Source organism: Chrysemys picta, chromosome 21, assembly GCF_011386835.1.
Source record: "Chrysemys picta bellii isolate R12L10 chromosome 21, ASM1138683v2, whole genome shotgun sequence".
Classification (NCBI taxonomy): domain Eukaryota; kingdom Metazoa; phylum Chordata; order Testudines; family Emydidae; genus Chrysemys; species Chrysemys picta.
In genome coordinates, this window is record NC_088811.1 from 10,398,561 (window position 1) to 10,409,750 (window position 11,190).

General features: G+C 49.8%; 1 long non-coding RNA gene across 2 annotated transcripts in view; it reads right to left on the reverse strand.

The window, feature by feature from the left end:
- The window catches only part of LOC135976954 (uncharacterized), a 22,403-nt gene extending 16,345 nt beyond the window's left edge, over positions 1-6,058 (reverse strand). Inside the window, exons 1-2 of one of the 2 annotated variants that reach the window (XR_010594231.1) lie at positions 5,870-6,058; positions 4,217-4,411 (exon numbers count right to left, since the gene is read on the reverse strand). This is a non-coding gene — a long non-coding RNA (uncharacterized LOC135976954). The remainder of the gene's footprint in view (positions 1-4,216; positions 4,412-5,869) is intronic. The other variant, XR_010594232.1, reaches the window with a different exon arrangement.
- Positions 6,059-11,190: the final 5,132 nt, after the last annotated feature.

Genomic DNA, 11,190 nt, shown 5'->3' on the forward strand with positions numbered 1-11,190 from the left:
TGGGTAGAGACAGACCTGAACCAAAACTCTGACCCCATCCCCAGAGACATTCTGATCCAGGATCGATCGATCGATCACACACACCAAACTAGTTCTCTCTCTCTCCCCCCCCCCTCTTAGGGGGGCCTGCTAAACCCAGGGTTGTGAGTTCAATCTTTGAGGGGGCCACTTAGGGATCTGGGGCAAAATCAGTACTTGGTCATGCTAGTGAAGGCAGGGGACTGGACTCAATGACCTTTCAGGGTCCCTTCCAGTTCTAGGAGATCGGTATATCTCCATATATAGTCCCACCCCAGTGTCTCCGTTTGCCATCTAACTGCTTCCTTTTCCCGTGGTAGCTTGCAGCAGGCAGCCTTTCAGACTGTCCCAAATGCCTAGACCAGCCCAACCCCAACTTCAAAAAGCACTTGGAGTTCTACAGGTTCAAGGATGCTCTCGGAGCCTACACAGTATTGTTATTAATGCCTTCTCACCACTCAGCTATGGGCTGCATTGCAAATACCTGTAGATCATAAACTCCTCGGGGAAAAGAGCTGTGCTATATTTGCCCAACACCACACTCACTGACAGCACTACACCTAGAGAGACAAGGTGGGTGAGGTAATATCCAGGCCCACCCAAAGAGTGGGGGGAAGGGGGCAATTGCCCAGGGGCCTGGGTGATTTAAAAGGGCCTGGGGGGTCCCAGCCGCTGCCACGGTAGCGGCAGCCGGGAGCCCCAGGCCCTTTTAAATCGCCCAGGCAGGCCGCAGGGCCCTCTCTGCAGAAGTGGCGGGCCAGGGAAGTCAGTGGCTGCCCCACTCCTGCAAGGAAATGCCTCCTCTCCACCGCGGGCACCAGCACCAGGCAGGTAGGGCTGGGTGGGGCTCTGGGGGATGGGACCGCTCTGTGCTCCCAAGCTTCAGGTGTTCTGCCCGTAGGACTGTGCTGGGAGGGGGGACCCCTGCTCTGCACTGGCTCAGCAGGGCCGGTAAGTGTGGCCAGGGGGCAGGGCATGGGGGAGTGGGTCTCTGGGGGGGTCTGTGAGGGGGTGCTGGGCAGTGGAGGCAGCCTGTGTGTGTTGGGGTGCTGGGCAGTGGGAGGGGGGATCTGTGTGTAGTTGTAGTGGTGGGGCTGTGGGGAAGGGCATTGGATAGTACAGGGTGGGGGAGATCAGTGTGTGTTGGGGTGCTGAGCAATGGGGGGGGTCTGTGTGTAGTTATAGTGGTGGGGCTGTGGGGAAGGGCATTCAGTAGTGCAGGGTGGGGGAGATCTGTGTGTGTTGGGGTGCTGGGCAGTGGGGGGGTCTGTGTGGGGTGCTGGACAGTTTTGGTGGGGCTGTGGGCGGGGGGAGTGCTGGGCAGGGACGGTGGTGTGTAGGGCACTGGGCAGTTGTGATGGGGCTGTGGGTGGCGGAAGGGCGCTCGGCATAGCAGGTCCGGGGAATGCTGGGCATAGGGAGGTGTTAGCTGGGAGTGTGTGGGGGGCTGTGTGGCGTGGCATGGGCCTACCCCAGCGGGGAAGGGGCACTCTGGCAGCACAGGGCTGGGCGGGCCAGTATGCGCTTGGCAGCTGCCAGTTTGTAAACAGTGCCCTCACACTGGGCTGGCCAGATTGGGGCCGCCCCCTCCATGCCATGCCATGCCCCATTGCCCCTGGCCAGCCCCTCACTCTGGGTACTGACCTCCCTGCACCATGCTCCATTGCTCCCATGGGGGCCCACAAATACGTTTGGCGCCGGGTCCACAAAAGGTTAATCTGGCCCTGGCTCCTAGGCGCATGCGGGGTGGTATCGGTGGCGGCGAAGGCAGCTGGACGGGCACATCCCTTTCTAGGGGGCCCATTGACTGTTCTGCCCTGAGGCCTGGAATTGCTGTCACCAGGCCTGGTAATATCTCTTCTTAGACCAACTTCTGTGAGGGGTATAGATGGTGAGTTCTCGGAGGATGATGTTTCTTGCATTTGTTTCTTGTATTTGCTCAGGAAGTCGATGTCGCTGTTAAGTTTTGCTTCCTTTTTCTTCATGGGGTGGAGTTTCCATTTCAGACAGCTCCAGGCGATATCTTCCATGGTGGTATGCAGGGTGGCTGTCGCCAGAAGTTGGTCCAGTAAAATACAGTACCTCACCCACCTTATCTTTCTAATATCCTGGGACCAACGCGGCTATAATTACACTGCCTAGCACCATCAGTAGGAATGAAAAGGCTGCAAGGCCCCCATTAAACTCCTTCCACCTGTCTGCAAAGGTGTCCATTTGGGCAAGTGGAACAACCCTTGGTTCACATGGGTCAGCAACAGGGCTTGAAGCTGGGATCTTCAGCACAGCACTGACCTCTACTCTACTGCTACCAAAAACAGTAGTAGGTCATTATCCTCTAGCAACCCAGCCACTGGGAGGGAAAACTACATATGCTGAGTGTGAAGCATGTTTTACAAAGGCAGGAAATAAGTGTTTCAGTGAATTTTTTTCTCCTTTTATTTACCCAAACCAATTTTACACATACCAAACCAAACAAATTTACCCAAACCAAACCAAACCAAACCACCAACAAAAACAAACAAACCCCAACCTACCTCACTCCTCCCCCTACAAACAGGGATCAGCTCTACAATAAACCTACATCCAGATTGGCCTGCCTCTGGGAGAAACCTCACAAACCCACCAGTGTGTATAGTACAACACCGCAGAGAAACCCTACAATAACAAACCAGTTTGTGCAGGTACAAGTGACATGGAGGGAAGGGGTGAAACCGTTTACTTCAGGAGAAACAGATTTTAGATCCAACATTAGAAATAACAGCATGGGGGGGAAGAAATAGCAAAAGGATCCCCCAAGAGATCTTTAATAAGATGAATAAAGCAGGTTTTTTGGGCAGTGCCAGGATCAGCATTATAAGAACTTAGGCAGAGGGTGGTACTGGAGATGCCTCCCAAATCCCAGAGGAAGGACCCTCTGCAGAAATATCTGCACAATCAGCTCCAATGGGTTTTGGGTCCAATGGAACAACTCAGAGAGAGGCCAGGAAAAGAGTCTGAATTAGCATCTAATGAGCATTCAGAGCCCATGCAGCACTGAGGTAACTCCAGTTGGTTTCAACAGAGTGACGCTCTCTTGCATCTGGTCTGAAATGGGTCCTGATGTCTTTTGAATTCTTGTCTGCTCTAAGCCTTTCCTATGCGCACTCATCTCCTATGTCATCTAATAGCCACCTAGATACCACAGAATCCCACTGGAGGTTTGCATAGACACCTGAAACCTTGGGATAAACAGGTAGGCCATACAGGGCGTGACCGATATTGGAAGGTTTCAGCTAGCCAGGGCTCAGAATGACAGGGACGTCAGCATTTAGTCACAAGTGGCATCGGATCACAAGGCACGGACACGATTATTCCCAGAGATTCAGCTTCCAAAGAAATATCGGGGCAAGCTGATGGAGCAGGTACCGCTGCTAGGAAAAGCAAAGCAGGGAGGGAGAGAGAGCTGCTGAAAAGTCCGCGGGGTAGAATGTAGCTCCTTGTTCCGGACATGACACATCCCCAGATAAAGACAGTTCATAAAAGCAGCCATGGGGCCAGCGACACCAGGAGCAAACCCTCCATAAAAATCACAATGCCCTCAGATCCCAGAAGCAGAAAGCAAGAGCACGAACGCCACGAGAGTCCCCTCTCTCCTGCCAAACTCAGGCAGCCCCAAGGAACGTTCAGATTCTCCTCCCTGCAGACAGAACTGCTTCGACCCCTTCTAAAAAACGGGGATGTATCGCAGTTTCCCTCCTGCCACTGGCACCTCTGGGGATGTCCCTCTGCCCACCACTGAGCCCCTTTCCTCTGCGACTCCCCATCATCCCTCCCCGTGTGCTTTCACGCAGACCCCTCGCTGACCTTCGAGATTGGAAGTAGGGGATCTGGGGAAGGTGAAGGGGCAGGAAGGAGGGTAGGATCCCAGAAGGGGGTTCCCTAATCCTGTAGTCGGGATGGACTGAAGAGCGTTACTGTCTAAACTCTTCCCAGGTGGCTTACAGACCCTAGACCATTTCTGTCGGTCCATTTCAGTCAAGACTTCATGCAGTCCCCACCGCACGCAGTACATACTGTATGCACGCATGTACACAGAGTATGTTATATGTGCAGACATGCATGTGCTACATCAGCAGCCACGTAAACCCTCCTTTACACACACACACACACACACACACACACACACACACACACACACACACACACACACATTCTTTACCTGCACAGAGGATCAAGCAGAAGGGCAGTAGATTTCTGTGACTGGCTTTTCCGAAGCTCCCAGCCCAGCACAGTGGCTGCAAAGCTATATGAGGCAAGTTTCCTTTAGAGCCACCCTGATCCTTCTGATCACCGACAGAGGCAGGCTGAGGCCTGAACAAGCCCAGACAAGCCCAAGTGAAGCCACTTCCTAATCCTGCCCGGTTACAGGAGAGAGAGAGAGAGAGAGAAAGAGAGAGACCAATCACTCTTCAATGTCCTAAAGCTAGGTACCACAGATGGCCTCCCACAGCTACAAGGAGAACACAGCCTGCAGACAGAGGTAGGTATAGATCATTCTGCATTAAAAGAGGGCCAAATTCCTCCTCAGTGCAACACCACTGACTTCAATGGCATTGAAATGTATTGCATGGGAACGTACTGACTTCAGATGAGTTGCACCAGGGTTGAATTTGATCCATTTTGTTTAAAGACCCCCGTGCCAGGGAGAATGCAGGGATTTCTCCAGGAAAAGGAGCGTAAACCCACAAACTGTGCACTCACATTGGAGGCTTTAGTAACTGGAAAAAGCAAACTGCCAAGACATACTGCAGCGATGACATCACCAAACCAACAGTGCAGGGAACCCGAGTTTCAGACCTGCACGTGAGCAATTGATCCGTCAGGTTCCACAGGATTCCCTCCTCCCACACTCAACAACACTCTTTTCTTCTCCCACTCATTTTGCTCCCATAGTGAAGAGGTGGAGGGAAGATCCTTCGGCGCCGAGCACCCTTCCCCTCATTCATGGTCACGAAAAGCAATTGCAGCACACACGGCTAATTAATAAAGAGCCCTTCAGACACACAGCTGCAGTCGCCTTCCCCTCTGCTCTCTCAGACGGCTGATATTTCCCCCTCCTCCATAGCAAGGGATGGTCACATTTACTTTTCTTTATTAACAAGGCCGCTAGGCTGGATTCTGCTCTCAGAGCGGTGCAACTCCAGTGACTTCAACTGAGTTACTCGGCGTTTGCACAGCTGTGTAACGGAGCACAGGGTCTGGCCCGTCAAATCCATCCAAATATATTAAATTACATCGATGTAAAAAACACCCAACCATGAGATTTTAAGCAGCAATAAATAAAAATCCCACTGGAGTGGTCAGGGGCCACAACGTATTTGGACACCAACCCTCTCTGCAGCTGCTCTCTCTGCCGATTCCCTCTGACTATGACTTGCAAAGGGACAGAGGCTTGTTCAGAACCAGTCCCAGCGATAGGTACCTAGGTTGTAATGACATTAAGACACTGATCATTTAAAAAGAAGCATTTAAACTTCACAGAGGTGACCCATACCGCGCTGTGTGCGCCTAGCGGGAGAAAGGTACCTTCCAATGCATCACCAGTGAATAAGACTTCTGTGCACCGTCATCTTCTTTGCCAAAATGGAGAGAATTTGGAAGCCTTTGCTGTCAACTGGCTAGACTGCACCGAAGTTCACTAGAACAGTTTGCTGGTGGAGCTGATGCCTGACATTCATTCTCAGTGACCACAGAGAGATTAAAGCACAGGCACCAGGCTCCATAGGAATGAGAGAGCTAAACCCTGGAATATCTAGACCTGTGGCCAGGATTCAAGGGAAGCAGGAGTTTACCAAGGGGCTGTAGCACTTACTTGCTTTGCTCTGCCTGCCTTGTGCCCTGGGAAAGCTGGCGGTGAAGGAGAGCGAAGAGGAGAGCGCCAGGGAAAGTTGAGTGCTGCAGTGCCTTCTGATCACAATGACATTGTTCGGGATCTCTGGCAGCTCAAACTGCACAGCTCAGCAGAGTTCCCCAGTGCCGCAACACAGCCTGCAGGAGCTCCGCAGATCAGCATGTGCTGGGACTTTTAAAGGGGAATGCAACCTCGTGGGGAGTGCAAGCGTGTGTGAGCGCAGGGGAAAGGCAGCTTGAGAACTACTGGTGCTCAGAACTTCAAGGGCAAAAGAGAGGGATTGCCAAGGTTGTGGGACATCCTCCCCCCCCCCCCCGACTTCTCCAGTCCAGAGATAAGGAGAGAGTTGGGGAGCTGAAAGAGGGGGAACCAAGTGCAGTTTCCATGAGTGTGAATTTCAGGCTTGTTTCGCTTTTAGAATGTCTATGAAAATTGCAACCAAAAGATTTCCTCTCTGGTTTTTCAATGCAAGGGCTTGAACCCACCCTGCTCTTTCCAGTTACTAGGTGTGTATACAGATAGATTTAGAGTCTCATTGGAGAGGGATTGTAGGTACTAGATAGGACATAGGAGCAGATACACAATGGGGCAGTCCAGCACTGGCCTATGCCACCTATTAGGGCTCTTTCACCTTTAAAGTCTACGATTCCCCCTTCCAGGAATGGTTTTATATGAAGTCCGTTAAGCTATGAAGAGCCCCTCCATGGAAATAGTTCATCTTAGTGAACTAGCATTTCCCTTCCTTCCCCCAATGCAGACAGGTAGGATTCCATGGACTAAATAAAAATGAAACCTCCTTCAACATAGTGCCCTTGCCCATCGCAGACCCGGGCACAGCGGAGAATCTTTGCACTTGGGGGCCTGATCCCATTATTTTCCACCTCAACATGCCTCACTCTCAGAACTGCAGCTGTCCTACTGTGAGTTTCATAGAAGCAGCTTATGTTGAAGATCACACACACACACACCAAAAATGACCCAAGGTTTGAAGTTTTCTCAGCATTGAAAGTTGGCCAGAGGGATCACTGCAAATTGCTGGGAGTTGATCCTAAGGAAAGGGGGGTGGGTGGGGGGAATTGATATAATTGGAGTAAAAATATTTTAAAATCCCCAATTTAAAAACAAATCCTACAAAATTAGTTCAACTTCCACTAAAATGGAGCCATAATTTGCTAAAGACTAAGCTGCCAAAAAAAAAAAATCAGAACAAACAAAATCCATCAGCAGGAAGTCCCGTATTCATTATAAACACTGAACAAGCCATCAAGAAGTGCATATTAAAAGAAGTCTGCAATCACAAGATCTAGGATATTTATCCAGTTAGGTACAGTGAAGAGAAGAGAAGAATGCAGAACAGACACAGGCACACACACACACAGTCTCTAAATACCATCCAGGTAACAGCCTAAAGGAAAGAAGGGAATTACTCTGTCTCCAAAGAGGAAAGAACAAGCAGAATGGAGGACGCTAAGGATGGAGAACTTTAGCCTAGACATTAGGAAGAAATTAAGAGTCGGACCAGTTGGGCTGCATGACAGACTCTTCGAGGAGATGGAGATACCGTGACTGCAGCCAGCGAAGTACAGAACAGAAATGACCGTATGGAATAATTCTACCCTCTGTTACGCCTGGTGAGCCCCCATTGATTTGAGAGAGATACCATGGGTACAGCCAGAAGCAGAATTTGGCTATAAGGGGACTCAGGGCAAGTGGACCAAGAGCACTGATCTTGCTTGACTCTAGGAAGTTTAGTCTTGAAATTAGACGAAGGTTTCTAACCATCAGAGGAGTGAAGTTCTGGAACAGACGTCCAAGGGGAGTAGTGGGACATATCTAGCTTCAAGACTAAGCTTGATAAGTTTATGGAGGGGATGGTATGGTGGGATAGCCTAATTTTGGCCATTAATTCATCTTTGATTATTAGCAGGTAAATATGCCCAATGGTCTGTGATGGGATGTTAGATGGGGAGGGATCTGAGTTACTACAGAGAATTCTTTCCTGGGTGCTGGCTGGTGAGTCTTGCCCACAGGCTCAGGGTTTAACTGATCGCCATATTTGGGGTCGGGAAGGAATTTTCCTCCAGGGCAGATTGGCAGAGGCCCTGGAGGTTTTTCGCCGTCCTCTGCAGCGTGGGGCACGGGTCACTTGCTGGAGGATTCTCTGCACCTTGAGGTCTTTAAACCACGATTTGAGGACTTCAGTAACTCAGACATAGGTGAGGGGTTTGTTACAGGAGGGGGTGGGTGAGATCCCGTGGCCTGCGTTGTGCAGGTCAGACTAGATGATCATAATGGTCCCGTCTGACCTTAAAGTCTATGAGTCTATGACTCAACTAGCCCAAGTCTTAGACACTAGGAGTTAGCATCACACACACTCATCCTCCTTTATGTATAGTTGCTATGGGAGTTGCGGGCTGATTAGGGCTGGTCTATAATTTTCCATGAAAAAATGTGTTGGGTTTTTTTTCAGATGCAAAAATTGCGTTTTTAACAAATTAAATTGTTTTCAGGCAACGTGTCCACTGTCCTCAAAATGTTTGGATTCTTCATCAGAAGATAATTTTGTGAGAGGTAGTTTTCAGTTGCTGAAAATATTTTGATTTTTGGCTGCTGAAAACTGGAAAACTGTCAGTTTTCAGGGTGGGGTTTTTTTGTTTTTTTTTGGACAGAGTCAAAGTTCGTCAGCAGGGAAAATCCAACAAACCAAACACCCCCCCACACACACACACACCTTTTCCCAGTCAGCTCTAGTGTGTTAATGAAGGAGAGGAGAAACACACACACACACAGTTGGTAGTGACTCCACAGATAAGGCTTCAGTGCAATTTCTACTTCAAGCAAAGCTAAAAGCCCTCCCCATGTTACATATTAATGAAGAGAGTGAGGGTGCATGCCACACCTGGGGATTATATTCAGAAGGCAGCAGAGTTTTCTATTGAAGTTATTTTCAGAAAACATAAAATTTACCCTTAAAACAAATTAAAACAAATTTTTTTTTGCCTCCTCTCCCAATCCCCGTGTCTTGGAGTCCTGCAGCTCAACAACTCCCCTCTCTGCAAACTCCACTTCGTCCACTGTTAAAAACTTGTTACAAAGAGTCACTCCTCTTATTCAGGGCAGCTAACTGAGTTTTGCCAAGATCCATCAGCTTTCCCCAATGCTGCCATTTGGTGCCCCTGACTACAGCTGGACAGTGGGGGCGAGAAGGGGGGAAATTCAGGGAAGTTTTCATTTTTTGTCAAAGTTTGGTAGTTTGCTTTTCCCTGATCAGCTCTTTGACTCACTGGAATGCCCCGTGAATACCTCTAGCAAGCCAGGGAGGGAGGCTAGCCAGCTGGGAACGAGTGGATGACCTCTGGCTTGGGAGGAGATAGAAGCAGGAGGGGCTTAACAGGGATGGCTTAGACGAGAGGAGATGCTTCTGTGTCAAAGCACTGATAGAACTCCTACGTTAGCACCCCAAAAACTTCCTTCCTAAGCCCACATCTTTCCCACCCAAGTGTGCAGCCGTACGTCTGCCCATAAATATAAATACACCAGTGCAGCCACAAATGTGGATTTTGCCTCTAATTGCAACATTTAGAAAAATCTCATCCCAGACTTTGGACACTTGCTAATTTTGATCACCATTCACACCCTTTCCCTCCCCAGACACTACAGGAAAAAAAGTAAGAAGCATGCTGAAGTCACCATCTGCACTCTCGCACGACGCCTCGCCTAGCCCAGGGGTTCTCAAACTGGGGGTCGGGACACATCTGGGGGTCGCAAGGTTATTACATGGGGGGCGCGAGCTGTCAGCCTCCACCCCAAACCCCGCTTTGCCTCCAGCATTTATAATAGCGTTAAATATATTAAAAAGTGTTTTAATTTATAAGGGGGGGGGTCGCACTCAGAGGCATGCTATGTGAAAGGGGTCACCAGTACAAAAGTTTGAGAACCACTGGCCTAGACAAACCAATGCAAGAGTCACCCACAGGTTACATGTGAAAGCCGCGCCATCCCTGTATTAGTCACCTAGGCAAGGAACATGTCATCAACAAACATGGTCAGAGTTCAAGGGGGCTTGTTTGGGCTCTCAGGATGAGGGCGGAGATGTGGTTCTGGGGGGCAGCGGAAGGAAAGTAACTGAGGTTGAGAAAGGGAACTGACGAGGGGATGAGTAGTGCATTACTTAATTACTTCTTCCCTTGTTTTCAATGGTTTGTGGGGATGAGACATGCAGTCTAGTGACCTGGACTCAAAACTCACAGTGATTTTTTTTTGTGCTTAGATTTGCCAAAGCGGCTACTGATTTTGAGTGCCCAACTTGAGACGCCTTAAAAAGGAGCAGATACTGAGAGAGCACCCACCCTCTGAAAATCAACCCCTTTAAAAACATTGGGGCTAAGAAAGAAAAAGAAAAGAAAGAAGCCCCCAAAAGTGACTAGTCACCTTTAACTATTCTAGGCCATAGGATATATTATATATTGGGTCAAGTCCCCGCCTCCCCCCAACCTCCACCCCAGGCAACCCCACTGACTTCAGCAGAGACATGACACACAGATGAACTTATCCCAGGACAGTCACAAACGATTCCGGCATTTTGTTAGGCATGAAACGTTTGTGAAATGCAGAGACTTGGAAGGGGATGGACGTTTGCTCGGCTCTTCGCACCGCAATCACAGGGGGGTCTGATTCATCCTTCCTGTCTGAGGATCAACAACTTGGACCCTACCCTAGCCAGGCCCACTTTTAGAGGAGAGAGCGGGTGACTCACTGATCCCACAGAGAGCCCCTCACCAGATTTCGAGCATCCGTTTTCTGCACTGAAGCATTCCTTCCCTTTGAGCTAGGATATGCTCCTAGCCCCGTTTCCTCCCCTATGTGCCCTCCACCATACCTCTCGGAAGAGCCAGTTTCTGCCCTGGAGGTGGGTGGACTCCTCTTTGAGCTTGCTCTGCCTCTGACGAACTAACAACGCAAGACTGAAAATTAAAATGTGTCCTGCTAGGAAGAAAAGGGATTAAGAACGGCCTGTAAGGAAGCACATTGCAAGGAGATAGGATGTACTCAGGTATCAATAGGTACTGGATCGCTTGTTCCTTTCCTTCCCTCCGTGCTTGGAGATCCCAGCCCCTCTTTATCCCAGCCCAAATACAGATTCCTAGACGAGCAGCAACATTGCAACGTACAGCTAAGGATCTATTCCGGCAGCACAGAATGGGCATCCCCACGTGACGAACCTGCAGCCAATTTAGCCTTCATGATCCCCAGCTATTCTGCACATGGATTTGTGAGGGTGA